Source organism: Acinonyx jubatus, chromosome A2, assembly GCF_027475565.1.
Source record: "Acinonyx jubatus isolate Ajub_Pintada_27869175 chromosome A2, VMU_Ajub_asm_v1.0, whole genome shotgun sequence".
In the NCBI taxonomy this organism is placed as follows: domain Eukaryota; kingdom Metazoa; phylum Chordata; class Mammalia; order Carnivora; family Felidae; genus Acinonyx; species Acinonyx jubatus.
In genome coordinates this window covers 35219083-35238919 of record NC_069383.1, presented here as the reverse complement: position 1 = coordinate 35238919, position 19837 = coordinate 35219083, and the positions used below count along the sequence as shown (strand labels likewise).

At 37.5% G+C, this 19837-nt stretch overlaps 1 long non-coding RNA gene across 1 annotated transcript in view; it reads left to right on the top strand.

The window, feature by feature from the left end:
• LOC128314625 (uncharacterized) overlaps window positions 1–11939 on the top strand; it is a 42023-nt gene extending 30084 nt beyond the window's left edge. Inside the window, exons 2-3 of the long non-coding RNA XR_008296488.1 lie at window positions 11076–11193; window positions 11307–11939. This is a non-coding gene — a long non-coding RNA (uncharacterized LOC128314625). The remainder of the gene's footprint in view (window positions 1–11075; window positions 11194–11306) is intronic.
• The last annotated feature ends 7898 nt before the right edge of the window (window positions 11940–19837 follow it).

Sequence of the window (19837 nt, the reverse complement as noted above, 5' to 3'; positions counted from 1 at the left end):
ATGCCCTTCTCACCTTCCTCCTCACACCTCTCTTGCCTGCCAAAATCTTGTTTTCACAGTTGTATTTTGTTACTGATGCTCACTCTGTGTGGTCCCTTTCAAATAAGGAAATAAAGAAACACCCTGATTGATTTTCTCTCTTATTGTAATCCTAGACTCTTGGGAAATTGGAGAGCCAGTTATTTGCTCTGTCTCTCCCTTTCTGTATTTCTTCTCCAGATCTGGGCCTATTGGGTGGAAACAGGATATTGGTGCCTCGTGACTGGGGAATGGAAACAGATGTTCATCCCATGCTTTTCTCTAGGTGTGTCCATACCTGCAGTCCAACCATTATGGCTGACCTGTCAGATTAGTCAGAGAAACGATTTGTTCTTTTTAATGAATTAATTGGGTTGTCAGCTAAAATGGCAAGCCAAAGCCCTGAACTAACAGGATACAATAGGATTTGTATAACATATTTACAGAAAAATGTAGAGCAGTGTCATGGTCTGTATACATCCTGGAAAATACAAATCTAATGTAGTCTGGCTCCGCTGTTGCACAGATAGGATGCTATTTGGACATTTCTGCTTTTAATTTATCACTCAGATGTACTATGTGAGCAAAGGTTTAAATGGAATATTTCTAAAGTATTACACTGTGGAACCATATTTAAGTTTGGAATAAAATCGGTTCTTTTAAGAGCAGAGCGATTAAAAATTTAAAACAACAAAATGCCAGAAATTATGAGTTTAGCTTAAAACTCTGTCATTAACACATCCCTTTGGAATAAAAGAGAGAACAATGCATTCTCACATAGCTACTGTGCCCTTTGTTCTGCAATCCGAGAGCACTTAACACTGAATACAGTTAAAATTAGCATCAAAGCAGATTTCCTAAAGGAATTATTGTAGACAAATGGAAACAAAACAAATCAGCTTAAAGTTTAGATTGAAGAAATTAACCATGGGGGCTTTCTTTATTTCATTTCACAATGTCTTCCAAGTCAGAGGCCAGTGACTAAAGATTTATAACTGAGTTAGAATAGCAACCACAACATAACTGGTCTTCATATAATACATTATGTATAGGCCCTAAGTGCTTAGATACATTAAGTTGTATCCTCACCATGTTCCTTTGAGGTAGTGTATTAGTTTCCTTACACTGCTGTAACAAATTGCAACAAAATTGTAGATTTAAAACAACAGAAATTTATTCTCTCACAAATCTGGAAGCTAGAAGCCCAAAATTCAGCAAAGATGCACTACATCTGGAGCCTCTTGTGAAGAATCCATTCATTGGCTCTTCCAGCTTGTGGTGGCTGTTGGCATTCCCTGACTTATGGCTGTACTACTCCAGTCTCTGTCCGCATGATTATATTGCCTCCTCTCCTGCCTGTGTTCTCTCTGTGTGTCTCTTATATGGATAGTTGTCACTGATTTAGGGTTCACCTGTATATTCCAGACAATCCCCTCACATCAAGATCTTTACCTTAATTACATTTGCAAAGACCCTTTCCCAAATTAAAGTAACATTCATAGGTTCCAGGAATTAAGATGTGGGCATATCTTCCAAGCCACCATTGAATACACTAGGTAGATAGTATTATTATATCCATGTTACAAATGAAGAAAATGAAACATACTAGCTAAGGTTTGTTGGACTATGTGTCAGGCATCAGTCTCAGTCTTTTGAATACACTGTACTTTCATTTTTCTTTTTTTAATTTTAAGTATGTTTCATGCCCAGGAGCCCAAAGCAGAGCTTGAACTCATGACCTGGAGATCAAGACCTGAGCTGAGATGAATTGGATGCCGAGGGCACCTGGATGGCTCAGTCTGTTGAGCGTCCGACTTCGGCTCAGGTCATGATCACACAGTTCACAAGTTTGAGCCCAGTGTCAGGCTCTGTGCTGACGGCTCAGAGCCTGGAGCCTGCTTTGGATTCTGGGTCTCCCTCCCTCTCTGCCTCTTCCCCGCTAGTACTCTGTCTCTATCAAAAATAAATAAAACATTTAAAAAAGAATTAAAAAAAAAGAATTGATGCTTAACTGACTTAGCCACCCAGACTCCTCCACTGTATTATCTATTTAATGTTCATAAACATCCCATGAGGTAGGTACAATTATTATTATTGGCATTTTGCAGATAAGAAAGTGGGCTGTCTGAAAATTTGCTTGACATTACACTGCTCATAAATGGTGAAGCCAGGATTCTAACGCAGGACTACGTGATTCCAGAGCCTACACACTGAAACACTTAGCCACCCTATTCCTCCAACTTCCATCATCTACAATGGGAGGATCAAAGGTGATAGGAACCTCACAGGATGTTGAGATAAAGCATTAGACTTAAAATTTTCACTCTGCTACTTATTTGCAAGTACCACAACCTTCTGAAATTAGTTTCCTTATGCATAAAACAGAAATGTTACTTCTGATAATTTACCTCTTTCACAAGATGCTCTTCACACCCCCATGTGTGCCAGATTTTTGTCATCAGTGTTACTGAGGAGTAATTCAAGTACAAAAGACTGTACCCCCTTAATTGAACAAATCAATGTATTTTGTTCAAATCAATGTATTTTGAAAGTTGTATGTATCTGTAAAACCACTACTGCAATCAAAACAAGAAAGATTTCCTTCACTCCAAAAAGATGGCTCTTGTCCCCTTGAAGTCTATCCCTTCCTCCAACCCTGGTTCCAGGTAATCACTGTTCTGCTTTGGCATTTTATAAAAATTCAATCATACAATATGTCTGGCTTCGTTCACTCAGCATAATGTTATCAAAACTCATCCACGTTGTCCCTGCATCAGTGTCATGCCCTTTTTAATTACCAGGTAGCAGTCCATTGTGTGACCATAACACATTTTGTTTGTCTATTCATGTGGTGAAGGACTTTTTGGGTATTTCCAGTTGTTGGCTATTGTAAATAAAGCAGTTAGCTATAAATATTTGTTCACAAGTGTTTGTGAAAACATGTTTTCATTTCTCTAGGGTAAATATTTAGGAGTGAAATGTTTGGGTCTTATGATAGATATAGGTTTAACTATTTAAGTAACTGCCAAAAAATTTTTCACATAAATCCCACCAACCTACATTCTGACCTCATTTGGTAAACTTTTGGAGAAAAACAATGGATGAGAAGATATTGAAGTAGTAAAGGTAGAGGATTGTAAAGACTAATGGGGTAGTTTTAAGGATGAAGGACTTCTCTTTAAGAACTTTATTTCTTGGAAGGACACCTGGGTGGTTTAGTCAGTTGAACATGCAACTCTTGATTCTGGCTCAGGTCATGATCCCAAGGTCGTGGGATTGAGCCCCACAAAGAACTCCACAGTGAGAGTGGAGCCTGCTTAAGATTCTCTCTGTCTTTCTCTCTCTCAGTCTGCCCATCTCCCCTACTCGTGTTCTCTCTCTTTCTAAAATAAAAAAATATATATGTATATATTAAAAATTTTTAAAGTTTATTTATTTATTTTGACACAGAGAGAGAGAGAGAGAGTGGGAGACAGAGCAAACAAGCAGAGTACAGGCAGAGAGAGGGAGAGAGAATTCCAAGAAGGCTCTGTGCTGTCAGCGCAGAGCCTGACGCAGGGCTCAAACTCATGAACTGTGAGATCATGACGATGCTGAGATCAAGAGTCAGATGCTTAACTGACTAAGCTACCCAGGTGCCCCCAAAACGTATATATTTAAAGAACTATCTTCCTTGGAGGAAAATATGTATAAGACCTGGTGATTTACTGTTTATTAAATGTATGCAGTAAGAAATTAGTCAAGAATGACTTCTAGTTTGTTAGTAAAGCCAGTGGTTTTATTTGAGCCTAAACTGTACCCATATTTGGTTTTAAGACAAGCCCATGATTGTCTTATAGACAAGTAATTCACCAAAAGTCTATTTGTGGGAGAGACACAGGCACCTCTTGAAAGTATGAGAGTCATAAAGGAAGTCATAAAGGAAGTCAGACTCCCAGACTTGATTCCCTAACAAAGACTTATTTGTTAGCAGAAGGAATGCAGCTTATTTTCTATCTCTCAGATTTGTCTTTGGCCCCTTTTCCTTTGGACTGTTCTATAAGTTCCAGGAAAAAAATATCATTTAAGTAGAAATTCTGCAAAATCTGTCAAGCACCAACAACCACTGCCATTTGGCAACCTTTACTTTGTCTCATCTCATATTTGTTCCTCTGTTCCTTCTTTCCTACCTTCTTTTGAGTCGATAGAATCTTTTTTTTTTCATATTCAATTTTAATTCCTCTTTAATTCTGTCTTTTAGCTATATCTCTATGCATTTTTAAATGGTTGCTCTAGGGATTACATTATGCATCATTAACTTATCACAGTCTATTTAGAATTAATATTCTACTACTTCTCATAAATTATAGGAAACTTGGAAAGCTTAGTTTCACTTACCTTCTGCCCTTCGTGCTAGTGTCCTATATATCTACATACATATAAACCTTATAACATAAGTTATGCTTCCTTTAAATAGTCATATGATGTTTAAACTGAGAGAATAAAAATAAATATAATCTTTTATAATTTCCTACATATATACCATTTCTGGAGTTCTTGATTACTTCCTGAGGACTAGAACTTCCATCTGGTGTCCTCGCCCTTCTGTCTGAAGAACTTTAACATTTTTCATAGTGCAGATCTGCTCGTTTTAGATTCTCTCCATTATCTTAAATATGATCTGAAAGTTTCTCAAAATTTCTTCATTTACCTTTAATTTTTGAGAGATATTTTCACTGGAAAGAAAATTCTAGGTTCATAAATTTTTACTTTATTTTCATTATATTAAAGATGACATTCAATTATCTTCTGGGCTCTGTTTTGTTGTTCTTATTGTTTGTTTTCTGGATAGAAGACAGATACTATCTGTAACATTGGCTTCATGTATGTAATGTATTTCTCTGGATGCTTTCAAAAATTTCTGTTTATCTTTAGATTTCAGCAGTTTGACTATATGTATACTCAGTGTGATTTTCTTGGTGTTTACCCTTCATGAATCTGCTGAGATTCTTGAATCTATAAATTGATGTTTTTCATCAAACTCAGGACATTTTTGGTCATTATTTCTTCAAACAGCTTTTTTTCTACTCCATTCTATCTCTCCTCTCTTTCTGGGACTCCAATACCATGGAGTCTTGATTTTAAACTCACTGCTTGATTTTATCTTCAATTCGTTAATATTCTATTAATTTCTCTTCAATTTTTTTCTCTATGTTCTTCAGAATAAATAATTTCTGTTGATCTATCTTTAAGTTTACTGACTCATCTGCCATTATCAAGCTGCTGTTGAATCAAATCAGTATATATTTTTATTTCAGTTATGATACTTTCTCTGTTCCAACTTGGGGTTTTCTTTATATTTCCCTTTTTTTTATGCTGAGATTTCCCACCAGTTCATTTATTTTGGCTATAATATTAGTTAAGTACTGGACATATTTATACTAATTGCTTGCCTGTTAATTCCAAATATGGGTCATCTTTGGTTCAGTTTCTACTCACAACTCTTTTTCCTGAATATAAATCACTTCTTTCTATTTCTTATATGTCTACCAGTTTTTGATTGTGTGCTGGACATTTATATAATACGTTATAAAAATACTTGATCTGTGGGGTGCCTGGGTGGCTCAGTCAGTTGAGCCTCTGACTTCGGCTCAGGTCACGATCTCACGGTTTGTGAGTTGGAGCCCCGTGTCAGGCTCTGTGCTGACAGCTCAGAGCCTGGAGCCTGATTCGGATTCTGTGTCTCCTTCTGTCTGTGCCCATCCCCCACTTGTGCTCTGTCTCTCTCTGTCTCTCAAAAATAAATAAATAAATGTAAATTAAAAAAAAAAAAACTTGATCTGCCTATATTTTCTGAAGTGTGTTTACTTTGTTCTAGCCAACAGTTAACTTGGCGGGAGTCCTTTGGGTTCTATCTGTGCTTCACTAAGTAATAGCTAAAATATTGCTGTGTTCTTTCAGCTCTGGTTGTTGCTTTCTATCATGCCTTTTGGAGTCTCTTTACAAATGTATAGTTCAGAGGTCAGGCATATAGCACAATTTTGTGGATTACTCTCTCTGGGGTTCCATCTTTTTCAGTATTTCCCTTTTCAACTTTCCAGTTGCTCTATCCATCCCAAATTCTGTATTCTACAACCCCAAACAGGTAAGACTGAGGCTTACTGAATTTTTTTGCTGCCATCAGTACTGTGCACTGGTGAGTGCCTTTAGGCACAAAGCCACGAACGTGTAAATCTTATCCGGGGCAGTTAAGTTAAATCTTACTTGGTCTTTCAAGGATTGACTACTCTCTAGCTTTTACCTCATTTTGGCCATTTCCCAATGTCTTCAACTGGATTTTTTTTCTTCTTCAAATTTTAATTTAAATTCTAGTTAGTTAACATATAGTGTAATATTGGTTTTAAGAATAGAATTTAGTGATTCATCACTTAACATATAACATCCAGTGCTCATAACAAGTGTCTCCCTTAATATCCATCATCCATTTAGTCCACTCCCCACCCACCACCTCCAACAACCCTCAGTTTGTTCTCTATTGTTAAGAATCTCTTATGGTTCCTTTCCTTCCATTTGCAATGACGTGGATGGAGCTAGAGTATATTATGCTAAATGAAATAAGTCAGTCAGAGAAAGACAAATATCATATGATTTCATTCATATGTGGAATTTAAGAAACAAAACAGATGAACATATGAGAAGGAAAAAAAAAAGAGAGAGGGATGGAACTTTCTTTCTAATGTTTTGTCTAAGTATTAAGTTGTTATCTGTGGAAGGATTAGTCTCACTAAACTTCTATACCATTACCTAAAGCTGGATGATCCATCTGGCACTATTTAAACAGAGTTTAAAGAGAAGGCAGGTATTGCTTCCCCATTTACCTTAGCACCACCTGAAATTTAGTGCATCAGCAGTGCTATTTATTCTGGTACATCAGCAACACCAACAATGTCATCTCCACAAAATGTCTATTAGCATCTCACAGAATATGTTTCGGGAAAGACATGCTATCTTTTCTTTTGAATATTATGTTGGTATTTGGGTGGTTTGGTGTCGTCTATCTACTCCATTAAATCATAAGTTTCTCTTTTTCACCCTTTTCCTCTTTGGCAGTGATTAAAACACCTGACATGTAATAAAATAAATAATAAAACAATAAAATAAAATGATAAATAATGAAATAATAAGAGCCCATTTGAGGGAAGAATTAACTTGCCATAATAGAGACATGGTTGAAGAATTAGGAGCCCGATGATATAACACCCTCTGGAGAAGCTAGGAGTTTTTCTGAGAAGACACTGGGTCTTAGAGGAAGAATAGGAGTTTGACAGACACTGTGGTGGGCTTTACCCCATAGGTAATGGTGAACCAACAATGTCTCAAACCTATTTAATTACAAGATTTTTACAAACCTATGTAATTACAAGATAATTACAAGATTAGCTTTAATTTTAGAAAGTTAGGTCTGGCAACTGTGTATAAGATATGCCGGAGTTGGAGGAACATGAAAAGTAGAAGATTATTCCAATAGTTGAAGGGAAGACATAGTGATTAGGTAGTGATTACAGGAAGAAAGAATAATGGTGATATCTAAAAATAATCGTCCAGTTATTTTCAATTAGGATTTGATAACCAGTCCCGTATGGATTTTGAAGGAGAACAGTCAGGACTGAATTGAGGATTCTAGCTTGGAAGTTGAAGAAAATGATTCACCCATTCATTCAACAAACAATGAGTGAGTACTGTATTCCAGACACCACTGTCCTAAGTCCTGGGAGTGTAAGAGTAAATAAAGCAGACAAAAATATTTCTTCCCTAAAGAGTAGTTATTTGACAAAAATAAATGATAAGAAAAAATGTATATTATGTCAGGTAGTGTTAGGAATATTGAAAGAAATACATGAGGGAAGGAGGATAAGGAATGCTGCTAGTGGATTCCATTTTCAAATAGGTAGCCAGGAAGGGTCTCACTTAGAAGAGATCAAAGCAGGGAGGATGAGAGAGTGAGCCAGGTACATATCTGGGAGGAGAGCATTCCAGGAAATGAAAACAGCAAGGGAAAAGACCTTGAGATGTATTCAGTAACTGCAGTAAAGAGTCTTAATAGCTGACGTCCGTATGAATATTTATGTGTGTACAATAAGGAGAGATACTGGCTTCTCTTTTAGACAAGCTAGGTGTAAGTTACCTAAAGGAATAACCAAATTTAAATAGATTAACATGTAAGGCTCTAGATCAGGAGCAAGATCAGTGCAGGAGAAAAAAAAATTGAAGTCATAGTCAAACCCAGTACTCCAAATCCAGTACTCATTTCTCCACACCAGGAGGAAGCAATTTAAATACACAGCACTTTTGTGTGAAAAGTGCCAGTTTGTGCCCTCTTGACAATTGCACTGAAAAAAGAAAGATCTGGATTTTATAGTTACTCCTGATGTGGGTACACTCAATGAACTTCATTAAATGAAAACACATGGTCATATAGCTATAAAGGAAGCTTAGAGACCTAACCCTTACATGCTAAATACACGAGCTCAGATGTGGGTTCTCCTCATCATGAAAATGTCATTTATCCCTTGTCATTAGTGCAGCTGATGTGAGTCTGCCACTTCGGCTTCAACTATGGTAGACAAACCAGGCCTAAAACCCAGAGACATCTGGTTCAGCAGTTCATTGGGACTCCAGAAAGCAGACTCTAGTTCTGCACAGCCTAACACTCTCCTAGAACTACAAGTGGGAATTGTTTTTACTACCATCATGACATCCAGTAAGATATGAACTTCCTAAGAGCAGAGACAAGAAAAGCATTCTCAATTTCAGTTGTAACTGTCATACTATGCCTACTAAACATTCAGGCAAACAAAACAAGTGGCTGAAGTATTATGCAATTTATGCATTCTTACCTTTCTTTTCTGCTATTCACTAAGTGGAGACATTGTTACAGATAAAATCTTTCTGGGTTCTATACATGTTTCAAGGAGACGAATTGTACTTGGGGCAGCCCAAATAACACCTTACAATCTCCTTAAATTTTAATATACATTTATTTGAATCTTGCTGCAGGAGGAGGGTGGGGGTAGGGTGAAGAGTAGGTAGACTGCTTTGAAATGTCAGCAAAAGGAGTGGGAGAATCATGTTCAAGGCTGAGGTGAAGGCAAAAAGTTTACCTGAGCAAAAGATTTGCCTAATTAGCCCTGGGTAATTGGCAAAGCCAAAATCTAAGCAGGGAGATTAAGACACAAGCTGCCCATCAGGAAATCAGAAAGACTAGAGGTGAAAGACGAGCAGGTGCAAAACTGGGGCATGGAACCCAGAGTTTGGGTCTGGGAGAGAAGACTGAGCACCAACAGTTTAGGACCAATGGAGTTGTTAAGGATGGACCCCAATAATGATGTAAATATCAGCTGTCACTTGTGACTTGCTCTTAAGGAACATGGTGATTATACAGGACATGAAGGATTGGTTAGTAACTGTGAGCTACTGATTTATGTGAAACATTAGGGTAGTTATGATCTTTTGTATAGATTATCCTTCCTTCAGTTTTTCTTTTGCTCATTTTCATCTTAGAATATTTCGCTCTAGGTTTTTCCTTTATCTAGAATTGTTCTTAGTACCTTGTCATCCCTTGAATGAGTGACATTCATAACTGCCATTCAAATCTTACCTAAAATGTGACTTCTACAAAGAACTTCCCCTGACTATACAATCTAAAGAAGCCATCTAGATTAACAAAAAATGAAAAGATTGCTCAACATTGCTCATCAAGGAAATGCAAATCAAAACCACAAAGAGATATCACCTCATACCTGTCAGAATGGCTAAAATCAAAACCAAAAAAACAACCAAGGTTAACACGGATGTGGACAAGAAGGAATCCTTGTGCACTATCGATGGGGATGCAAACTGGTGTAGCCAATGTGGAAGATAGTGCAGAGGTTCCTCAAAAAATTAAAAGTAGAACTACCCTATAATCCAGAAGTTACACTACTAGGTATCTACCCAAAGAATATAAAAACACTAATTTGAAGGGATGCATGTACCCCTATGTGTATTGCAGCATTATTTATAATAACCAAACTGCTGAAGCAACCCAAGTGTCCATTGACAGATGAATGGATAAAGATGTGTTATACACAATGGAATATTATTTAGCCATAAAAAGAATGAAATATTGTCATTTGCAATGACATGGATGGATCTAGGGAGTATAATGTTACATGAAATAAGTCAGTCAGAGAAAGACAAATACCATATGACTTCACTCATATGTAGAATTTAAGATATAAAGCAAATGAAAAAAGGGGGGGGGGCGGGGAAAGAGAGAGGAAGACCAAAAAAACAGACTCTTAACTATAGAGAACAAACAGATGGTTACCAGAGGGGAGGTGGGTGGGGGGATGGATGAAACAGGTGAAGGGGATTAGGTAAGCACTTGTCTTGATGAGCACTGAGTGATGTATGGAACTGCCGAATCACTATATTGTACACATGAAACTAACATAGCACTGTGTATTAACTATAGTACCACTAAAAATAATTTAAAAAATTAAAAGAAAACATCTAGGGTCTCTATAATATCTTTTTATTTTAATTTTTAGCATAGGACCCACCACTACTGACATGTCTTACCTCTCTCCATGCCTCCTTCTCTCTCTTCTGTTCATTCAACTTCCTGCACTAGACTGTGAGGTCCATGACAGCATGGGCCTTGGCTGACTCATTTACCATGGTAGCTTCAGCACATAGAAGACTATGTGATTCTTTTTTTTTTTTTTAATATAATTTATTGTCAAGTTAACTAACATGCAGTGTATACAGTGTGTTCTTGGCTTCGGGAGTAGATCCCCATGATTCATCCCTTACATACAACACCCAGTGCTTATCCCAACAAGTGCCCTCCTCAATGCCCATCACCCATTTCCCCCCTCCACCTGTCTCCCCCCATCAACCCTCAGTTTATTCTCTGTATTTAAGAGTTGAAGAATATGTGATTCTCAATATTCTTCAATAATATTTTAATTAAAGCATAAATGAATGGATTATTGCTGAACTAACTAGTATTTCTTAATTTCGCTTGTTTTAAGGTTTTTGTTTTTGCATACTATAAAGAGGAGCCATCAAAGGATCCTGCTACCCCATCCTAGAAGGAGAATGGACAAATATTAACATTCTGACTACCAACTGTCCAGTTGTCTCTTAAAGGTATCTATGTTTTATACTATAGCAAATAGGTTGTATTAATCATTTAGTTCTTAGTAGTAAAAGGCTGTATGAAAAACAACAGATAACCCTTCTCATTTATTCCAACCCCCCAGGAATGCCTCGAAGATTCTTCTAGAAAAGGGGAAAGCAGACACCAAAGAGGTGCACATATAAAAGCATCTCCTTCATCCTGAATCTGATATTCAAATGGCTGATAAGAAGAATGCTGAAGAGAGAAATGTCAGTATTCTCATACACAGAAGAGATTTAATTTTATTTCTAAGTAAAAAAGATTAAAATCTTTAAAAAAAAAAAAAGTATTGTATGTCCCTGACCATTTAAAGAATCTAAACCTAACGTCAAAATCAGCAGTCTTTCATTGCCTCTGTTTTACCTAACTCACAGATTCTCTACCCTAACCCTAAGATTCTCCACTAGAATTACCTGGGGACACTTTTAAATATTACAGATGCAGGCCTACTCAGAGACTGCATTGATATAAGTGGGACCAAGTCATCTAAGAGTCTTCAATTCTCATTACAACTACCTTTTAGGAATGGTAATTAAAGCATTGTCTGTAATAGGGAGAGACTGAAAATGATTTAAATATCCTTAAAATGTTACTGTTTTCACAGCAGATGTAATGAGACAGAAAAATACTGACAACATATCATAGTATGAAAAGCTCAGGTTTACAGGAAAGAACAACAAGCAAATGGTCCTTCATAAAGTAGATGTATTAAAGTTTCCCTAGAATGTTCTCAGGTTTTCACTCAAAAATAAAGTTAGATGACTTTGACTTCTCTGTGACTCCTAGTTGGTTTTCCTTTGTGGAGTGTGCGTGAACGATAATGAGGGAGGGGGGGAGAGAGGTAGAGAGAGAGAGGGAGAGAGGGAGAGAGGGAGAGAGGGAGAGAGAAAGGCTTTCAGCACCAGTGCCACTGTCTGAGACTCCGAGGATGAAGCTGATGTTCAATTTGGATGTGACTACCTTGTCCAGACTCCTAGAGGCACAGAGCTGTCAGTCCTGCTGGTGGAGGAGGAAGTGGACAAAGGGAATATGTCACTATAATCTTATACTCGGGGCACAAAAGTCTTTCAACTCCAAAACCCCCATATGCTGCCAAAAATGGAACAGATGATAAACTCAGGACCTTGGGCCGTTTGATCAAAGGAAGAACAAAGCGTAGTTAAATTTGTCAAATAAAACTGATGGGACTTCCCCCCATATTTAAGAAGGTTAAGAGAGAGAAATGCCCTTCAGGACTTTTGTCTTCATTTCTGGGGCTTGGGCTGGACTCCCTGGGACAAACTGAGTTTGGCTGTGCCCCCTGAGCTGTGTCATCACCGGTGCTTTTAGACTGAACTCAGAGAAAAACAAACATCACACCTGAAGGCTTGGTGATTTACTCTGACCAACTACGTTTTGAAGGTGAAGCAGATCAGGTCAGGGAAATGCTAAGATCAAATAGAGTCTGAGGGCGGTTCCAGCTAAGCCCACTGCCCACAGACTGCATTCCCACGTCAACCATGTCAGATTTGTCTCCTAACCCAGTCTAGCAGGGCCAAGTCAAAACACTGTGCAAAGAGGGAACCTGTGAGTGCAGAACAAACGCTGTTATCTGAGTTCTAGAGACAGGGAGTGAGAAGTTCCTGTATGCCATGCTTTGCTACCTCAAGGGTGAGCAAAAAAACAGACCCACGATGTGGCTTAGCCTAGCTTACTAATGTCCTAAGATTTTTAGGAACCCAGAAAGTAACTCATCTAAAACGCAGAGCCTATGAGGTTGAATTTTAATGATCTCTCTTAGCATTTAGTCAGGACTCAGGATTTTAGTATCCTAGTCCTGTCAAAAATTGATGTAAAGCAAGCGTATACAAAGACAGAGTCAGGACGGCAAAGGTTTAAACCTTTCATTAAAAAAAAGACATTTAGGGGTGCCCGGGTGGTTCAGTCGGTTGAGAGTCCGACCTCAGTTGAGTGACCAACTTTGGCTCAGGTCATGATATCACCGTTCATGCGTCCGAGCCCTGCATCAGGTTGGCTGCTGTCAGTGCAGAGGCCACTTTGGATCCTCGGTCTCCCTCGCTCTCTCTCTCTCTGCCCCTCCCCTGCTGGTGCTCTTTCTTTCAAAAATAATTAAAACATTAAAACATTTTTTTAAAAAGACTTTTAAAACAGTGCAATTCCTCAATACTGAGCAGGGAGGTGGTGTATGTTGGGACAGTTTAGACCTTAGAAGGAAGAGGAATACGTATGATATAACTAACACAGCATCTACATTTTCCTTGGAGAAATATATTCAGCAATAAACCAGGTATTTTTACTCTATCCCACTCTTATTCTATTCTACTCTACTCTGTTCTATTAATCTGGTCAGAGTTAACAAAGGCTAACACTCCAATTGCAAATTCACTTTCCCAAGAAGCAAGGAGGTGACCCAAAGTTTAATTTCTAAACTATAATTAGCCAAAAAAAAGAGAGAGAAAAAGAAAAGGTGTTTGAAACCTTAATGCCATATGGAAAAGACAGCAAAACAAAACAAAACAAAACAACAACAACAACAACAAAACCAGGAGACAGAAATTTATTTCCTGTTTTGAATAGGTGATAAAAACAACTGACAGGAGGGGAAAATAACATTATACTGTAGGTGACAAAAGTAATCATATACTAAGGTGTAAAAGTGTATGAGGTTTAGAGAAGTTTATTGATTTTCAGATACACAATTGGGTAAGGGCAAACAGGTTAGAATAAACTGGCTGAATGAAAAGATGTCATCATTTTCTCCCATCAAATTAAAGAAGGCTATAAAGGTAATTTTTTTTTAAATTTCTGTAACATAAAGGGTGGTATATCTCACCTGCCCTCAAGTTGGAGCACTGTGCTAGAACTCGCTGGTAAACATCATGCTGTATTATGTATTTAAGGAGAGAGTTGGAAGATGGTAATCAACAGACAAGTGCTCTCCTGATACTCACAGGAGGGAGCAAAAGAGATCAAATGCTTCTTACTCTCTGCAAATAACTGTCTGCAAATGCAGGGCTCTGTCAGGATTCCAGAAGAGAGTGAACACTCTGGAACTGGTGAAGCCTCTTTGACTCTGGTGTCGCATCTCATCGTGGTGTGCAAATTATTTAGCAACTGCCGCATTGTGTATAGGTATGAATTGTACAATTTAATCTCGTAAATAATTCACGTTGGGGCTGTGAATTAAGAGTATACCACAGTAAAATAAAAATTTATTCCTGCAAAGCTGATGTTGACTGTCATTAGATACTATTTCTGTTTCAAACAATACTTCGAGACCAGCACATGTGGCTTTGTGAGGTTTAGAACCAAGATTGTGCAGAGTAAGGTGAAAATAGCAGAGTGTGTGGTAACCCATCAGAATGCTCTAAAATATAAAGAGAATCGAGGCAATTAAGTAGGAATTTCCAGTGTGAGTTGTCCAGATAATTACATCACTTTTAAAATACACTTTGGGTGTATAGATAGATACACATACAATAAGTAGAAATCTTTTCATGTGGATACAACTTAAAAAATATCTTTTTTCTTAATGATAGCTCTGAAATATGCAGACTCCTAAGCAGAGATGCTTCGATAAGGAAGCTAGTGGGTCTTGTTGTAACTGAGTAGCAGGCTGTCAAACTATTTCACCGATCAAAAAACAAGAATATGACTCAGGTGCTCCACAATTCATTTCAGAAACTTGAGATGGAAGCACAAACCTCACTTCCCCACAGTAAGACATAAGAATGCCACTGTGGACCTAAGAGAAAGACAGTCGCAAGTTTGTTTGCTAGTAGACTCCTAGGGAGCTGAACACAAAAATCCAATAAATAATTAGCTCTCCTGTGACAGGCTTCTGAATTACTGTGATACATTAATTGGACAAAATTAGCATGAATTAAGGCAAATAAGTATAACATGTAATTTATTACTTACTAAGCATGGTGCTGCAGTGGAAGCTTCGGATTTCCCATAAGATTGCTTTAACAGCTATAATGCATTCCTTAATTTACTCTGTGGAAAATCAATTTTTTCAGAGTTCATTAAGCACCAATATGTTACAATGCAACTCTCTAGAGCATAGAGCCTCAATACATTATGCAAATCCATGCCAGTGTGGTACCAATATGTAAATAGCAGTAATATTATTGTCAGCCTCCTATTGATAAGTCTGACCACAATAAGAACACCTAGAACTTCTTGAATCTGTTGATTGTGTGTGGTAGGGAGGTTGCATGCTGTCCTTCGCTAACTTGAGTGCCAGTGTTTCTTGCAGGATGTAGCAAAGCTTTTGTCGATGGCTGGCAACAGTGTCATTTCTTTCTAATCTCATGTCTTGTCTATGCTACACAACAAATCAACAAGTGTTTAGTACATATATTATAGACCGGGCCCAGTGGAGTCGTTTTTAAATTTTAATGGATTCTATGCTTCATATACATCATTTCAGCCAGAGAAATAGTTTAGGCTACCAAAGCCACCATTTCCTGGAAATATATCTCCAATCCTCATTTCACTTGTCATCAGTCTATATAGGTTACACTATTACCAACAAGAAAAAAATTGCACACACGATTTGACTGAAAATAATTTTGTAAAAAGCAGTGTATTCAAAAAAAAAAATGGAATCAAAAGCAATTTGGTTGGCTCTCAAATTTGATATAAAGACTATTATTATAAAAAATGAATATCCACAGTATCTGGTTATTCAGGGATTGGTGATTTTGGTGCCCTGATAGAGAGCAGTTATAACCCTTTATGATTCTTTTTATTTTTCCAGAAAAAATTTTTCCTGTTTTAATTTCTAATTACTTTTTCACTATTTATTTCTCTGGGTTATTTATAGCATTCAAAATCAGCTAAATCTCAATGTTCAGTAACAGGATGCTATGGATTTAATTATATCCCCCAAAAATTCATGTGTTGATATCCCAGCCCCCAACATGATAATATTTGGAGATGGAGCTCCTGGGAGGAGATTAGGTTTGGATGAAGTCATGAGGGTGGGGCTTTCATTATGCAGTTAGTGCCCTTAATAAGAAGACACACCAGAGGGGCTCCTGAGTGACTCAGTCAGTTAAGCATCTGACTCTTGATTTGAGCTCAGGTCATGATTTTGTGGTTCCTGAGATCAAGCACCACACTGGGCTCTATGCTGATACACGGTGTGGTGCCTGCTTGGGATTCTCTTTCTTCCTTCCTACAGCTCCCCACTCACACATACATGCACACTGTCTCTAAAAATTAATAAATAAACATGGGAAAAAAAGAGAAACCAGAGAATGTGCTTGTTCTTTTTGTCTCTACCATTTGAGGACACAGCAAGAAGTTAGCCAACTGCAAGCCAGGAAGAGGACTCTTACCAGAACCAACCATGCTGGCACCCTGATTTCAGACTTCTAGCCTCCAGATCTGTGAGAAATAAATTCCTGTTGCTGATATTACTGAGCCTATAGCATTTTGTACAGTGGTTCAGGCTAAGGCGAACCGTTGGAACAATCTAAATGTACCCATTTGGTGGATTACATAAATAATGTTAATTTCCAAATATTGATAAGGATTAGAAGGAAATAACTCATAACCAAAAAAATTGAAAAAAAAAAGGAAAAACTGCTAGACTTAGTAAAAGAATAAAAGAAAAACTACTGAAGTAAAAAAAGTACTGAATTAAGAAACCAAAATTTCTGCTAAATTTCCATATAATGTAATTGCCATGAAGAAATCACTAACATATTATCTCAATGAATGGGAGACATCACGTTTTCATCATTGAATTTTTAGTACCTAGAGCAGAATGAAGGAGAGCTGGGTTAGGAAACTGGCTAGAGAACTAATCTCTAAGTATTTAAATGTTACTAGGGCACCCAAATATCTCTGCAAACATAACAAGATGGTTTAACTGGTATTTCCATATTTTCTCCCAGGGAGAATGTCCTACTAGGTGTGAAGAATATTTGCTAGGAACTGGAGAGTAGAATAAAACATGATGGATTCTTGTAGGCAGTAGGTAGGGTTCTCCTGGGGCTTTGGGTTGCTGAATGAAGCGTCATGACCCGAGGGACTAAACTGACTCATCTGGACTAAGAGGAGACACTGAGTCTCAGTCTCCCCAGAGTGATGGTCTCTGCCTCGTTCCCTTATGAAATTCTCAACCTCTCCTCTAAATACATGGTGAACAAATATTTAAAGAGTATCACTTTTAAAGGACACTCTAGTAATCATGAGTTGCTCTACATCCCACTCTTTCCACAGTTTTTTTGTCCCTGCAACACAGAAACATTATTAAACTGATGTTTTCCAGTCCAGTCACCACCACACTGGAATTTTTTCAAATCAGTTGGGGAGAAATCAAGTGTTAAGAAGGCTGAGGGAGATTACATTTGCTTGTGAATGGTTTCATTCTCGGACTACATGACTTTATATGGACATAGATTATGTGGGGATACCTGACACTTTTAGAAAGTGCTGACCACATTTAAATTGTGGCAATAAGACCTCATAAATATTTATTTTACAGTGTAGGTTTTGTGAATGTGTTTGATAAACAAATATGATGGTAAGGTCAACAAAGCATGACTCAAAAAGCATTTATAGGACAGACTGTTATGATATATTGTATCAGATCTCTGATTTATAAGGAGTAGCTAGAAATGAATTTACATGATAAAATACAGCATTTACTGCCTGTAGAGTATATAAAATACTAACCCAATCTGTACCGCAGAAGTTTATGTGACTTTTATTACAGGTACTTTGGTTGTTGCTATCTACTTGATAATTATTGTTTAGGGTCCTTGTAATATTCATTTTAAAAATTAATACTCTCAGATGAGATTAAATTCTAAGTATTTGGTAAATAACATATGTCCTGAAAGATTACATTGTGAATGAGACTGTTTTTATTAGTGTAATAGCTATGAAATCTTATGATTTGTCATCTAAGTAGTGCTATTAGAATGGAACCTTTTAAAGATACATAATTTCTCACTTGCCTAGCAATTTTTTCTTTTTATATAACTATGTTTTCTGAAACTGCTTTGAATAATAAAAGTTTTTTGGTCTGAGATTAATAACTACATCTGGTATTTGTTTACTTCTGTGTTTAATAACAATAATGTCATATTTGCATAGCACTTTTAATGTTGTGCTTTCACATCTATTACGACATACTGTGCTTACAACAACCATCATCAAACAAATAAATTACTTCCTGGAGTGTCTGGGTAGCTGAGTCGGTTAAGCGTCCAACTCTTGATTTCTCCTCAGGTCATGATCTCGCAGCTGTGGGATCAGATAGAGCCCTGTGTCAGCCATGTTGGGCTCTATGCTGACAGCTTGGGGCCAGCTTGGGATTCTCTCTCTCTTTCTCTCTACCCCTCCCCTGCATGTGTGCTTTCTCTAAATAAATAAATAAATAAATAAATAAATAAATAAATAAATAACAAAAACAAATCACTTCCTAGTTAGGATCATTTTACATGGGATTTTTAAATATAAAAATTGAATCATGTCTGGATTTGTACCCAGTCTTTGCTTTCCACCTATACATAAGATATAAGAATACCTAAACATTGTTGAGCACTTACAACTGTCAGCCATTATGTTTTATATAATTTATTCAATTGAATGAATGAGCCATGCATGGCATGGGTACTTTTACCATTTTTTTCTTTATAAATTAGGAAATTGAGGCTTAAAGAGATTAAGTAATTGGCCCAAGGTTACAGAGTTTGTAAATAACAGAGCTAGTAATAGAACCTTGGTCTTCCATGAACTCAAAGCCTGATTTTAATCACAACACTAGACTGTATCTCTTTAAACCATGGTGACTAGGGACCTGGTTCCCACAGAATAATACTTTGGTGTTGTGATCTTTCCTACCTGAGATCTAAACTGTGGGCTTTATGGGAACAGCATGGGGGTTTAATATTTAGTTATTTCTTGTAGCCATCATTCTCTTTGCAGGAAGATTTGCTAGAAAACCGTCTCCATTACAATGCTACCCAATCAAATAGAAAATAAAAGTCCTAAGAAAAAAATTGTCAGGGGCACCTGGGTGGCTCAGTAAGTTAAGTATCCAACTTTGGCTCAGGTCATGATCTCATGGTCCGCAAGTTCAAGCCCTGTGTGGGGCTCTGTGCTGACAGCTCAGACCCTGGAGCCTGCTTGGGATTCTGTGTGTGTCTCTCTGCCCCTCCCCCTCTCACACTCTGTCTCTCAAAAAAATAAATAAGTATTAAAAATTAAAAAAAAAAAAAGAAAATTTCAAGATCTCAGTCTTAATGTTACTGATTTTCCTCTCTCGGGAATTATATTTGGTTTCCAATGAGAGAAGTTGGACTCAGAAGCAAATACCCAAAGTGTGAAGAGAGACAGGAGCTCCAGAGTCAACTACACAGGGCAGACCAAGGAAGCCCAGCATGAGGTAGACATTCAAAGGGGGTGGATACAGAGCCATGAAGACAGAGCTAACTGTCAAGTCTGAATGGGAAATAAGAAAAGTATCAAGACTGGGAGAAAGCTGTGGGAGAAAAGCTTGGGTGAGCAATTTAGATCTCAGGAGGCAGTAGTACTCTTGGTGAGGAAGGAAGGTGAGCAAAGATTAATTAACATGACCAGGTCCTACCA